Raw genomic sequence first — 12,053 nt, 5'->3', positions numbered from 1 at the left:
TTTTAGTGTGTTCAAAAGCTGTATAACCACTATCAAAATTTAATTTCAAAATGTTTTCATCATAAAAAAACAAGCCTTGTTCCTGTAAATAGTCATCCCGGTGCCTCTCTGTCCCCAGCTTCTCCTAACCACCAGTCTCTATGAGTCTGGATTCTCCTTTTCTGGATATTTAATGTAAATGGATAATACAAAAATGTGGCATTTTCTTGAAAACTGGCTTCTTTCATGTGTTACCAGAGTCCACTTATGTTATAACCTGAGTCAAAATAAAAAAAGTTTTATATTCCTCTTTTAGTGTTCACTTTTGCTTCATTTTATTTAATTTATTTGTTAGGTGGTGGCAACTAGATTTCTTCTATATTTTTTCCTTTTTTATATGTTGTTGTCCGTTTGTCAAAAGTGTAATGAGCATATGTTTTTGTTTCTCTTAGTTGTTTGTACACTTACATGTAGCTTTGTTGAGTCACATAGTGAGCGCATGTGTTTAATAGTTTGAGGAGCTGACTAGCACTTTGCAAAGATGATAGAATTTTTAATTTCATCATGAATATATAATGATCCGGTTGCTTCTACAACCTCAATGACATTTGTCTTATTAAGCATAGCTATCCCATACAGTGATACTTCGTTATTTCTCTAATGACAAATAACATTCAACATCACAAAATTATGCGTTATTTTATGACATTTTCATACATAGATATCATTGTACCTCCTATATATCCCTCCCCCAGCCATCTCACTACCTTTCTGGGTAGGCAGAGTTGTTTCATGTGTTGTTGGCCATTTATATGTCTTCTTTACAAAAATACATACTTAAATCTATTTTGCCATTTTTAATTCTTTTTTGTTTTTATAAGAGTTCTTTATGGGCATCCCTTTGCAGACTCCGTTGGAGGCTCGGCGCTGTGGCGGACTCCGGCGGTGGGCGGGCTTCCGCGCAGGGCAGCCAGGTTCCGCGCTGCTGCTGCCGTGGCTCATGGGCACAATCGTCTCGGGAGGCCGGCATTAAACCAAAAAAAAAAAAAAAAAAGATGTCCCTATAGGATGACCTGGGAGTGGAGACCAGTGACTCAAAAACTGAAGGCTGGTCCAAAAGCTTCAAGCTTCTGCAGTTCCAGCTCCAGGTGAAGAAGGCAGCGCTCACTCAGGCCAAGAGCCAAAGGACCAAGCAAAGTAGGATGCTTGCTCAGGTCATCAACCTAAAGCGAGGCGGCTCCTCAGATGACCGGCAGATTACAGACACACCACCTCACGTGACAGCTGGGCTGAAGGACCCTGTGCCCAGTGGGTTTTCTGCAGGGGAAGTTCTGATCCCCTTAGCTGATGAATATGACCCTATGTTCTCTAATGACTATGAGAAAGTGGTGAAGCACCAGAGAGAACGGCAGAGGCAGCGGGAGCTGGAAAGACAGAAGGAAATAGAGGAAAGAGAAAAGAGGCGTAAAGACAGACACGAAGCCAGTAGGCTTTTAAGACAACCAGACCCAGATTCTGATGAGGATAAAGATTATGAGCGAGAGCGGAGGAAAAGAAGTATGGGAGGAGCTGCCATCGCCCCACGGAAGTCTCTTGTAGAGAAAGACAAAGAGTTACCCTGGGATTTTCCTTATGAAGAGGACTCAAGACCTAGATCACAGTCTTCCAAAGCTGCTATTCCTTCCCCCCCCCCCCCCATGTATGAGGAGCCAGACAGACCAAGATCTCCAACAGGCCCCAGCAACTCCTTCCTTGCTAACATGGGTGGCACAGTGGCTCATAAGATTATGCAGAAGTATGGCTTCCGGGAAGGTCAGGGACTGGGGAAACACGAGCAAGGGCTGAGTACTGCATTGTCTGTGGAGAAGACCAGCAAGCGTGGCGGCAAGATCATTGTGGGGGATGTGAAAGAGAAGGGCAAGGCTCAAGATGCATCCAAGAAGTCAGATTCAAATCCATTAACTGAAATTCTTAAGTGTCCTACTAAAGTGGTCTTGCTGAGGAACATGGTTGGTGCAGGAGAGGTCGATAAAGACTTGGAAGTTGAAACCAAGGAAGAATGTGAAAAATATGGCAAGGTTGGGAAATGTGTGATATTTGAGATTCCTGGTGCCCCTGATGATGAAGCAGTACGGATATTTTTAGAATTTGAGAGAGTAGAATCGGCAATTAAAGCTGTTGTTGATCTGAATGGGAGGTATTTTGGTGGACAGGTGGTAAAAGCATGTTTCTACAATTTGGATAAATTCAGGGTCTTGGATCTAGCAGAACAAGTTTGAGTGTAACTTAAAGTCACCTCCTTGATCCTTACATGAGCTACAGACTAAACAATGACCCAGGCGTGGCTGTTGTGTCCATGACTGATGGACACTGAAACTCTTGGATGGACTTCTAAAATATATGTTGATGGATCCCTTTTTTATTTTGTGTCTTTTTAAATATAGTATAAAAATCCTTTAAAAAAAGAGTTCTTTATGCCTTCAGAATGCAGGTCTATTACTATATATATATGACTTATAAATATTTTGCCTCATTCTATGGGTTATCTCTTCTCTTTCTTGATAGCATCTTTTGAAGCACACGGAATTTTGCTCTTATTTCTATGAACTCTAATTCCTTGTTTTCTTTTGTTGTCTGTGCTTAGTAAGTCTTTATTTTCATGCTTTGCAAGAAGGCCACACCAGTTCATTCTTGTGTGTGTGTACACTACCCTCAGGAATCCCCCTTTGCACATCTTACACTGAAGCTATGCTGGCAACAAAGCCTTTCACTGTTTCTCTCTCTGGCAGTGTCTTGAGACCATCTGCATCTAGGCACAGCTAGGTTCTTCCTATTTTCATCTTCTCTGCACCCTTACTGTGATTCTGCTGTGCCAAGGTGCACATATCTTCTAAACCATCATACTTGGATCTTATTGAAAGTATTGGATACATGTAGGGTGGTGAGCTGTGATAGGCAGCCTGGTCCCTAGTCAAGCTTAGGCTTAAAAATCCTGGTGACCCAGCAGGTGACTGTCGCCTGCAAAGGATAGCAGGCATTTGGACATACCCCTTCAGCTCCTGTCTCCTGTCATATAGTTACAGTCTCCCACAACCCCCCACAGAGAGGTCTGTGGCCATCAGTCACATAGGAGCACTCCCATGTGCAGATAAGCTATTTCCAAGCTCTCAGACCAAGCCAATGAGAAGTACCTGCTGTCAGACCCTGACCCATCCCAAAACTGTATATAAAATCCTACCCAGAAGGAATAAAGGTGTGTGAGAACTACTCTGTCGTCTGAGAGCTCCCGTCATAAGAGCTGTAACACTGATGCTTGGGAAGAGGTCTACTCTCCTAAAGTGTGACCTGAAGCTCCCTACACTCCTCGCTGGCTAGTTGGCTGGTGGAGCCAGCTGCTGCAACAGAGGCGGCAGAGACGACTCCCACTTCCTGCTCACATTCTCTCCCCTTTGCCAGAACCCTAGCACCCAGCCAGACCAGAGATCTCCTTGGAAAGCCTCTGGTCCACAGGCCCACAGATACATAGACTAATTAATGTCACTCTTTAAATTGGGGTTTTTTTTTTTGTACTTTCCTGGTCTCTTCTGAGATTCCTGTTATGACTCTGGAACATAATACACATGAGGAGGTCTCACTAAGGTGGTTTGTTTTTCTCAACATTTTATCTTAATTTTCTTCTTCATTGGGCTAGATGTAAGTCTGGGGAACTGGTTTACATCTCAGTGTTATGATCCATTCATTCTCCTGCCAGCTCAAATGTGTTCTTTAACCTGATGACAGGTTTTTTTGTTTGTTTGTTTTTTAAATCTCCCTTACTATATTTTGCAATTCAAGCATTTTCATGTTGAATTTTTATATGTGTACTTTGCTCCAGTTGCTTGTATGTGATTTTCTTTCATTCTTTGTGTGTGTGTGTGTGTGTGTGTGTGTGTGTGTGTGTATACAGTGAACTTTCTTGATGGTATTTAAGAGAGTAGGGCAGCTCCCTAGGCCTCTCCCATTATTCTGAGGGTCTGTAATATACACTGTGAAAGAGATGCTCAGTGTCAGGGGCTGAGTTGGGATAGGATCTCCTCAGCAGCTGGGGGCTTCTCTCTCATTCTCACATTCATGCTGGGGTGTGTCCTTGGAGGCCATGTAGGTCATGAGGTTCACTGCCCTGTTGCTATAGCTGTTTTCATTGTCATACAAGGAAATGACCTTTACAAAGTTGTCACTGAGAGCAATGCCAGCCTCAGAATCAAAGGTGGAAGTGTAGAAGTCACTGTTAAAGTCTCAAGAGACAACCTGGTCCTTTGTGTAGCCCAGGATGCCCTTCAGTGGGCCCTCAGATGCCTGCTTACCCTCCTTCTTGATGTTATCACACTTGGCAACTTTTTCCAGGTGTCATGTTAGGTCCATGATGGACACATTGTCGATAGGAACATGGAAGGCCATGCCAGAGAGCTTCCCTTTCTGCTCTGGGATGACCTTGCTAAGTTAACCTTGGAATCAGTGAATACTGAAAGGATGTTCTAGGCAGCCTTATGGCCATCACACCACAGCTTTCCAAAGGGGTCATCCACAGTCTTTTGAGTGGTAGTGATGGCATGGAATGTGGTCATGAGACCTTCTACAATGCCCAAGTTGTCATGGATGACCTTGGCCAGGAGGACTAAGCAGTTGGTGGTACAGGAAACATTCCTGACAATGTTGAGTGAGTTGTCATACTTCTCATGGTTCTCACCCATCACAATCATAAGGGCATCAGCTGAAAGGGTGGAGATGATGACCCTTTTGGTCCCACCCTTCAAGTGAACCCCACCAGCCTTCTCCATGGTGGTGAAGATATTACTAGATTCTACAACATATCAGCACCAGCATCACCTCATTTGATGTCAGCAGGATCTCGCTCTGGAAGATGGGGATGGCCTTCCCATTGATGTCAAGCTTCCTGTTCTCAGCATTGACTGTGCTGTTGAACTTCCCATGGGTAGAATCATACCAGAACATGTATACCATGTAGTTGAGGTCAATGAGGGGTCATGATAGCAACAATATTCACTTTGCCAGATAAGAAGGCATTCCTGGTAACCAGGCACCCAACACAGCCAAATCCATTCACTTCGACCTTCACCATTGTGTCTAAGTTACAAGGCTAGTACGGCAAGAAGATGTGGCTATCTCAGGAACAGGGATAAGCAGAGTTTTTCTTTCATTCTTTTAATATAGAGATAAGTTAAAGTATTTGTTTCATCATCTCAAAATTTAAGCTTTTTGGATACAGGTTATGTGGAATGCTCTCCCCCCCCCCCCTTCTTGGGCACAGTTTCCTAGATTTTTCATGTCTTATAATATGGATTATACTCTGGATATTTGAAATTATATGATGTTTACATCTGGAAATTCTATATGTCCCACCCTAAAGTTTGGTGTTGTGACTCCCTTAGATATAGTCTCATGATATTTCTAATTTCTTTGTCATATACATCAAATGAAGATATGTCTATTCCATTACCCTAAGGTTTATCTAATATTAGGCAGGGGGTTAATAAATATGTGGGGTTAGAGATCCCCCTTTGCCAGTGTACTGGAGAGATGCAAGCCTTTAATAGTCAGGCAGTTTATAACACATACGAAGTTTCTCACTTGTCAGGAACCTTGGAATCAGTACTGAGGAGAAATGGGCATTATTCTGGGCTTTGTCACAGACTCATGCACAGCTCTCTCCATGTTTGTAAATTCCTGGGTCAGCAGGAAATTGTTGGAACATGGAGTGATTTTTTTCTCCTGTTGTTACAGCCTGTTTTTCCCTCTCAGCCCTGCCTCCCTCTGAATGATTTTTGTTGTTGTTGTTTCAAATAGCTTCATTGTTAAACATTTGTTGATAATGGCTTTTAATCAGGCATATGGATATAACTCTTTCCCATTAATTAGCTCTAATCCAGGACAACTGTCAAGCCCCATTAATGGTGTTTTTCCAGGGAACCCTTCAGCCTGGTTAAGAAGGGGCATTTCTCTTAGTTTTCTGCCTCGTTCTGTCTTTTCCTAGACCTCATCAACAACCCCCACCTCCAACTCCAGTTATCTTTATTGAAAGACTATGGGTTTTCAAGGCTGCACAGAGCTGAGAAGGAGGTGATAACAGTCCTAGTCCACCTGTCTCAAAGCATGTCGCTTGCAATGCCGGCGATGCCTGCAGAGATCCCACTGCTCTTCTGAAATAAGTGATCCTCAGCTCTGATCCGGTTTCTGTATTTTTAAAGAAGTGTATGTTGATGTTTTTGTCAGTGCCTTTGTTGTGGATGTGTTTGGAAATATTGGCTCTGTCATTTCTGGAAATGCTTCTCCAAGCAAAGTTAATTTCTGAACCTGCATGTTAGTAAGTTCATCATGAGTCCTCTGGAGAGTGAGTTGAGAATGAAAGGAGAGGGTTGCAAGGATGGAAGTTATATGTGCACAATAACTCAAGGACTGATCTATTCTTTCCTGCTTATTTGAGATCATTTGAGGACATTTGTAGCCAATTCTCCACACATCATGAACAGAGAACCATTCTTCTTTTAGTTCCCTTTGTAGCGATACTTTGTGATTTATTCCTGGGGAATATTGAGTTCATCTGTCATTCATGGCTACTGACTGTGGTCCAGGTAGGTTATTAGACATATATCTAAGTCAGGTTTCAGCAAACTCAATAGCTAAGGTGTCTGGACAATTAAGGTAACATTTTCTGTGTGTCTTTGTAATGTGAGAGTTGGGGATAATTTCCTTTATAATTTATTCTTGATCCTTCTTTATTTTCAAAAACCTTTATTTATAGAGAGCCTTGAGAAGTAGAAACAGCATAATTTTAAAACAAAATTTTCTCTACCTTTTTTGACATCTTTTTTTTTTTTTCTTTCTCTCTTTTTTTTTTTTTTTTTAATTAGGTATTTAGCTCATTTACATTTCCAATGCTATACCAAAAGTCCCCCTTACCCACCCACCCCCACTCCCCTACCCACCCACTCCCCCCCTTTGGCCCTGGCGTTCCCCTGTACCGGGGCACACAAAGTCTGCGTGTCCAATGGGCCTCTCTTTCCAGTGATGGCCGACTAGGCCATCTTTTGATACATATGCAGCTAGAGTCAAGAGCTCAGGGGTACTGGTTAGTTCATAATGTTGTTCCACCTATAGGGTTGAAGATCCCTTTAGCTCCTTGGGTACTTTCTCTAGCTCCTCCATTGGGAGCCCTGTGATCCATCCATTAGCTGACTGTGAGCATCCACTTCTGTGTTTGCTAGGCCCCGGCATAGTCTCACAAGAGACAGCTACATCTGGGTCCTTTCAGTAAAATCTTGCTAGTGTATGCAATGGTGCTTTTTTGACATCTTTTAAATTTTCTTTTTAGATTTATGTCTGTATGTCTGTGTGAATGAATATGCCACCTATGTGCAGGTGCCAGAGGAGGCCAGAAGAGGGCATCAGATACCTTAGAACTGGAGCTACAAGCTACACTACATAGGGGCTGGGAACTGAACTTAGGAAGAACAGAAAGTACTCTAAACTGAGTACTGAGCCATCTCTCCACCTCTCTTGATAGCCTTTTAGTTGAAATATCTTTATGTTTAAAGCATTGGAGGCTAATTGTAAGGCATGCATAGTTTCTGGACATGTTGCACATCAGTGACTAGATGTTTTATTTTATTTAGACATAATATATCTGTACCAGTTAACAGCCTAAATGGACAAAACTTTCTTTGAACTGAAAGCCTGAAGTTTCAGCTATTTCTCGTGACTATGGTCTTTCTTAAAATAAGCATTAGAAGGATGTTAGACTCTATAAAGAAGTGTTACCCAAGGGACTTAGCCACTGGACCTCTATCACCCACATTCTTCTGGCTATTCGATGAAAGTTAGACAGTTGTAGAACTGAGTGTTTATAGCACGTTCTACTTATTGTTGTTGTTATTTACCATTTTACTGAGTCTTTGTGAATTTCATATTATGCACTCCAATCCCACTCATCTCCTCATCCCTTCATACCTACTCTCTACCCTTACAACCTCCCCTTCAAAAGAAAAAAGTATCTTATTGTGGGAGACATTTTTAAAAGATAAGGTTCTTGCTTTCTTGCTATGTAGTCCAGGCTGGCCTGGAATTCATAATCCCCTGCTTCTGTTTTTAAGTACTAAGATTACTGGTGTTATTGGACCATTATACCTAATCTGTTACAACAGCTGCCACCCTCGACAGGGCTACAAGTAGAGGTCAGTCAGTCCAATCATGCATTTACATGCATTTAGAGTGTATGTTTAACATGAGGCCTTGGGTTCAATTCCTAACGACTGCCCTTCCAAAAAAATAAACAGTTTAAAAAACAATAAATAGGATCAGGTTGGCCCAACAATAGAGTGCTTGCTGTATACGTGTGAGGATCCTAGTTCATTCAGTTCTACAACACATAAAAAGAGTAGGGCATTGCATAGTGTTTCTGTAATCCCAGTATTGGGAGATAGAGACAGGAGGGTTCCCAGGCCTTGCTGACCACCTATTCTTGCCAAATTGGTGAGCATCAGATTCAATGAGAAAACCTGTCTGAAAAAACAAGGTATAGGGTGGCAAGATGTCAGACTTAAAGTTCTGGCCCACACAAGCACACCTTTATGCACACACCTGCACATGTACACACTTAAACACAGACACAAAAGTTTTAGGTTTTACATTGCATAAAAGTTGACAAAAATTATTCTCTTTTGACAGCTTTTCTCCCCCCCCCCCCCATCTTGATGTTTAGTTTATTATTCACCCTGCCTTCTGACAAGGAGCGCATAAAGTGTGTCTTAGGCAGACCATGTTGAGTCACTAATTACCTCATTAGGAGAAAGCCTGTTCCTGTGCCCGTATCCTCTGGCAATAGGATTCAGGAAAGAAAACTGACCCTTTGGTAGTTCTCAGTTAACTAACTTATAGGTCAACTCCCATTACAACAACAAATAGCAACACAGCAAAACCTTTGAGTGAAAAATTGGACTTCGAGATCTCAAACCAACAATGGCCTGCTCATCACAAGCCATAAATTCCCAGGGCCGCGTGAGGATTAGGACTTTTCCATAATGGAATTTGACCTGCAGTCATGCTTGGAACCAGAATGGAGCTTTAGGAATGATTCTGTGCATGAATGGGAGAAGGAAAAGGCCTCATTTGTGTTTCTCTGAAATATGCTACCAGCGAACCAGAGCAGCCCTCTAATAACATGATGAGTCCTTGTACACATCCAGGAGATTAATAAAAGCTGTTCAATGAAATATGAGCAGCCACTGGAGCGCTTAGAACAAATGGCGACTGCTAATCTCTTCCACTGGCTCCTGAGTTGCTTTCAGGAACCGTCTGCTGAGTGAAGGAAAGATTAAGTGAAACTTCAACTTATATTTCCTAAGACTGTAGATGGAAAAGATCCACGAGGTGAATTTGACTTTCCAGAGAGGCAGCTTTTAATTACCAGTGCGAACAAGTCCAGCCTTTCCCAAGTCTGCTGGCCAGGGTTCTGATGGCTGTTGTAGGTCTGTTTCCCTTTGGCTCTAGAGGTGAATAGTTGATGAAGGAAGCTGTGTTGTCACCAGGAACTTCAAAAACTGTGGATCATGTGAGACCTAACCCTTGGGGATTACATAAGAATCTAAAGAATGAAGAATTGTATTCTCCAGCTACTAATGTGGCTGTCGTGGTCATCTCTGTTGAGATTTGGAGGGAGCTAATGCCTGGCCCTCAGCTATTATTTAAACATAAAAATGCCATCACAACCAGTAATAATAATAATAATGATGGTGGTGGTGGTGACAATGATGATGATGATGATATAGATAGCAGAAAATCCTTAAGGGTCACTGGCAGCAAATACAGCATGTGATGGAAAAGACAAGGGTTTATAATGTGGCCCTAGCAACAAGTTAGATCTGTAAATCATATTTTATATTCTTTATAGATAAAGATTCCCTGAGAGTAGATACTTTTTCTTTTTACTTTGAAAGTGAGAAAATTAAAGAGAGTTCAGGTATTCCATCTAAAAATCTCATAGCTATTAAGCTTCGCTGTTAGAATTTGAACTGAGTCAATTTAACTCCATAAATCATGCATGTGGAATGGGTAGATGGCTCAGTCAGTACAGCGCTGCCTTCCAAGCATAAGGACCTGATTTTAATCACTAGAACCCATGTAGAACTGAAACATCAAAGGTCCACAAATGAACGAGAGAGTTGTGGCATTTGTCTTCCTGGGTCTGGATTACACCACTCCGTATAATATGTTCAAGTTTCACCCACTTACATGCAAAGTTTATACTTTCATTTTTCCTTATGCCCCAGTAGATTCCCTTGTATACCACACTTTGATTGTTTCCATTTCATAGCTGTTGTGGCTAGATTGGCAATAAATATGGATGAGCAAGTATCCATTGAGTTGGATGTTGAATTCCTTGGACAAATACCAGCAGTGGTATAGCCAGGTTATATGGTAGATCTATTTTAGCTTTTTGAGAATTCCTCCACACTAATTTCCATAGACCTTAGTTCTGACTCTTTAGATGTGAGTCTATAACCTTGATTACTTGTAGAAAGAAGAAAAGTGAAAGGGGCCAGGCTGAGGGCAGAGGAGCGGGGTCAGAGTAGAAAGAGATCTAGAAAGGCAGAAAGCAGGACACAGATGCTATGGAAAGGAAAAACAGGAGGAGAGGGACTTTATATGGGAAGCAGGGATAAAGAACACTAAAGGTGACTGGGAAAGTCATAGAGAAACATCATGTCTACTTAAAATACGTAAGTAATATATAAAGTATATGTGTACACATATATAAATAATTTAAGTAGCACTATGCCACTTGGAGTGATACTGCTTCCCTAAAAACCATAGACTTTCCCACACAAATCCTAATGCCAGGCATGAGAAACCTCCCTTTGAACTGTTGGTCAGAAGAGTCCAAGAGACTCCCAAATCAACGTAGGCCACTGAGGTCACCCTTGGATGCCATCCAGAACAGGAAGCTATTGTGAAAGACACCACACAGTTTGGCTACAGGACTTGGAGAAATAAGCTAGAAGTGACCTGGAAGCCTCCTCTCAGAGGACCAGCTCTCAGGGTATCTGAAAGGTGCTGTGCCAGCTGCCAGGGGAGAAAAACAACCAGTGATCCTATCCAGCAGTAAGGCCTACAAACCAAACTGTGTGCAAGGCATCCCCAAGGGTGCAGCATGGCACTTAGATCTCGGGGATAACAGACAGCTGTCTAATTGGACTTAAAGCCTACTCAATCTAAAGGAATTCATGCCTTCTTCTGTAAACCTGAGCCCACTCTTCCGTGGCTGGGAAGGTCATGGGCTCTATAGGAAACTCTGCTGCAGCCACTTTCCTAAACCAGTCTAATTCCCAACTACACTCCAAATACCTATGGTACTCACAGATAAGTATAGCTCTCACCCTCATTCAAGAAGCTTTTTTTTTTATTCAGCAGGCAGAGATCACTACAGGCATGCACAAGTAGTCAAAAGACAGAGGATAACTGATTGTGAGTGTCCAACCCCACACAGCACAACACCCACACCTCAGGCTCAGAGAACATCATGGAAGATTGTAAGATGTCTACTGGGAGGTAGCTGTCTTCTGTATATGACTGGGAGCTGCACTTGTGAAAGCTTAACAACATGGTTGCCTAAGCAAGGCTGGCACAATGACAATACCAGTTAACACCCTGACTTTCCAATGTGATTAAGGGAAATCTCACAAGGCCACACCCCTAAATGAAGAGCTACAGGCAATCAATGGATGCTTAGAGGGAAAAATCAGTCCTAGTTAGGGATGAGCCCCCTGATAGGTTATCCAGTGCCAAGTGTTCATCCCTAAATGCATGTACATATGAGCAACACTAACTGGAGTTGGCAGGGGTGTGTGAGTGTGTGTGTGTGTGTGTATAAAAGAATACTAATTATAGAAGAAAGAGGTCATGGATTTGAGAAAGAATGAATGATACCAGTACTTATGCATGAAATCAAAAACAATACAAAAAATGTAATAATATCACGTTGTGGTAGCAAGTGCTTGTAATCTCAGTGCCAGGAAGACAGA

The 12,053-nt window shown here is 42.1% G+C and overlaps 1 protein-coding gene and 2 pseudogenes across 4 annotated transcripts in view; 2 read left to right on the top strand and 1 right to left on the bottom strand.

The window, feature by feature from the left end:
* Prickle2 (prickle planar cell polarity protein 2) overlaps window positions 1-12,053 on the top strand; it is a 335,444-nt gene that overhangs the window by 139,460 nt on the left and 183,931 nt on the right. The gene's annotated exons all lie outside the window — the stretch shown is intronic.
* On the top strand, window positions 894-2,442 carry Gm5880 (predicted gene 5880; annotated as a pseudogene).
* Gm17797 (predicted gene, 17797) lies at window positions 3,911-5,116 on the bottom strand (annotated as a pseudogene).

This window comes from Mus musculus, chromosome 6 (genome assembly GCF_000001635.26).
Source record: "Mus musculus strain C57BL/6J chromosome 6, GRCm38.p6 C57BL/6J".
Taxonomy (NCBI): Eukaryota; Metazoa; Chordata; class Mammalia; order Rodentia; family Muridae; genus Mus; species Mus musculus.
This window is presented reverse-complemented; position numbering and strand designations above follow the sequence as displayed.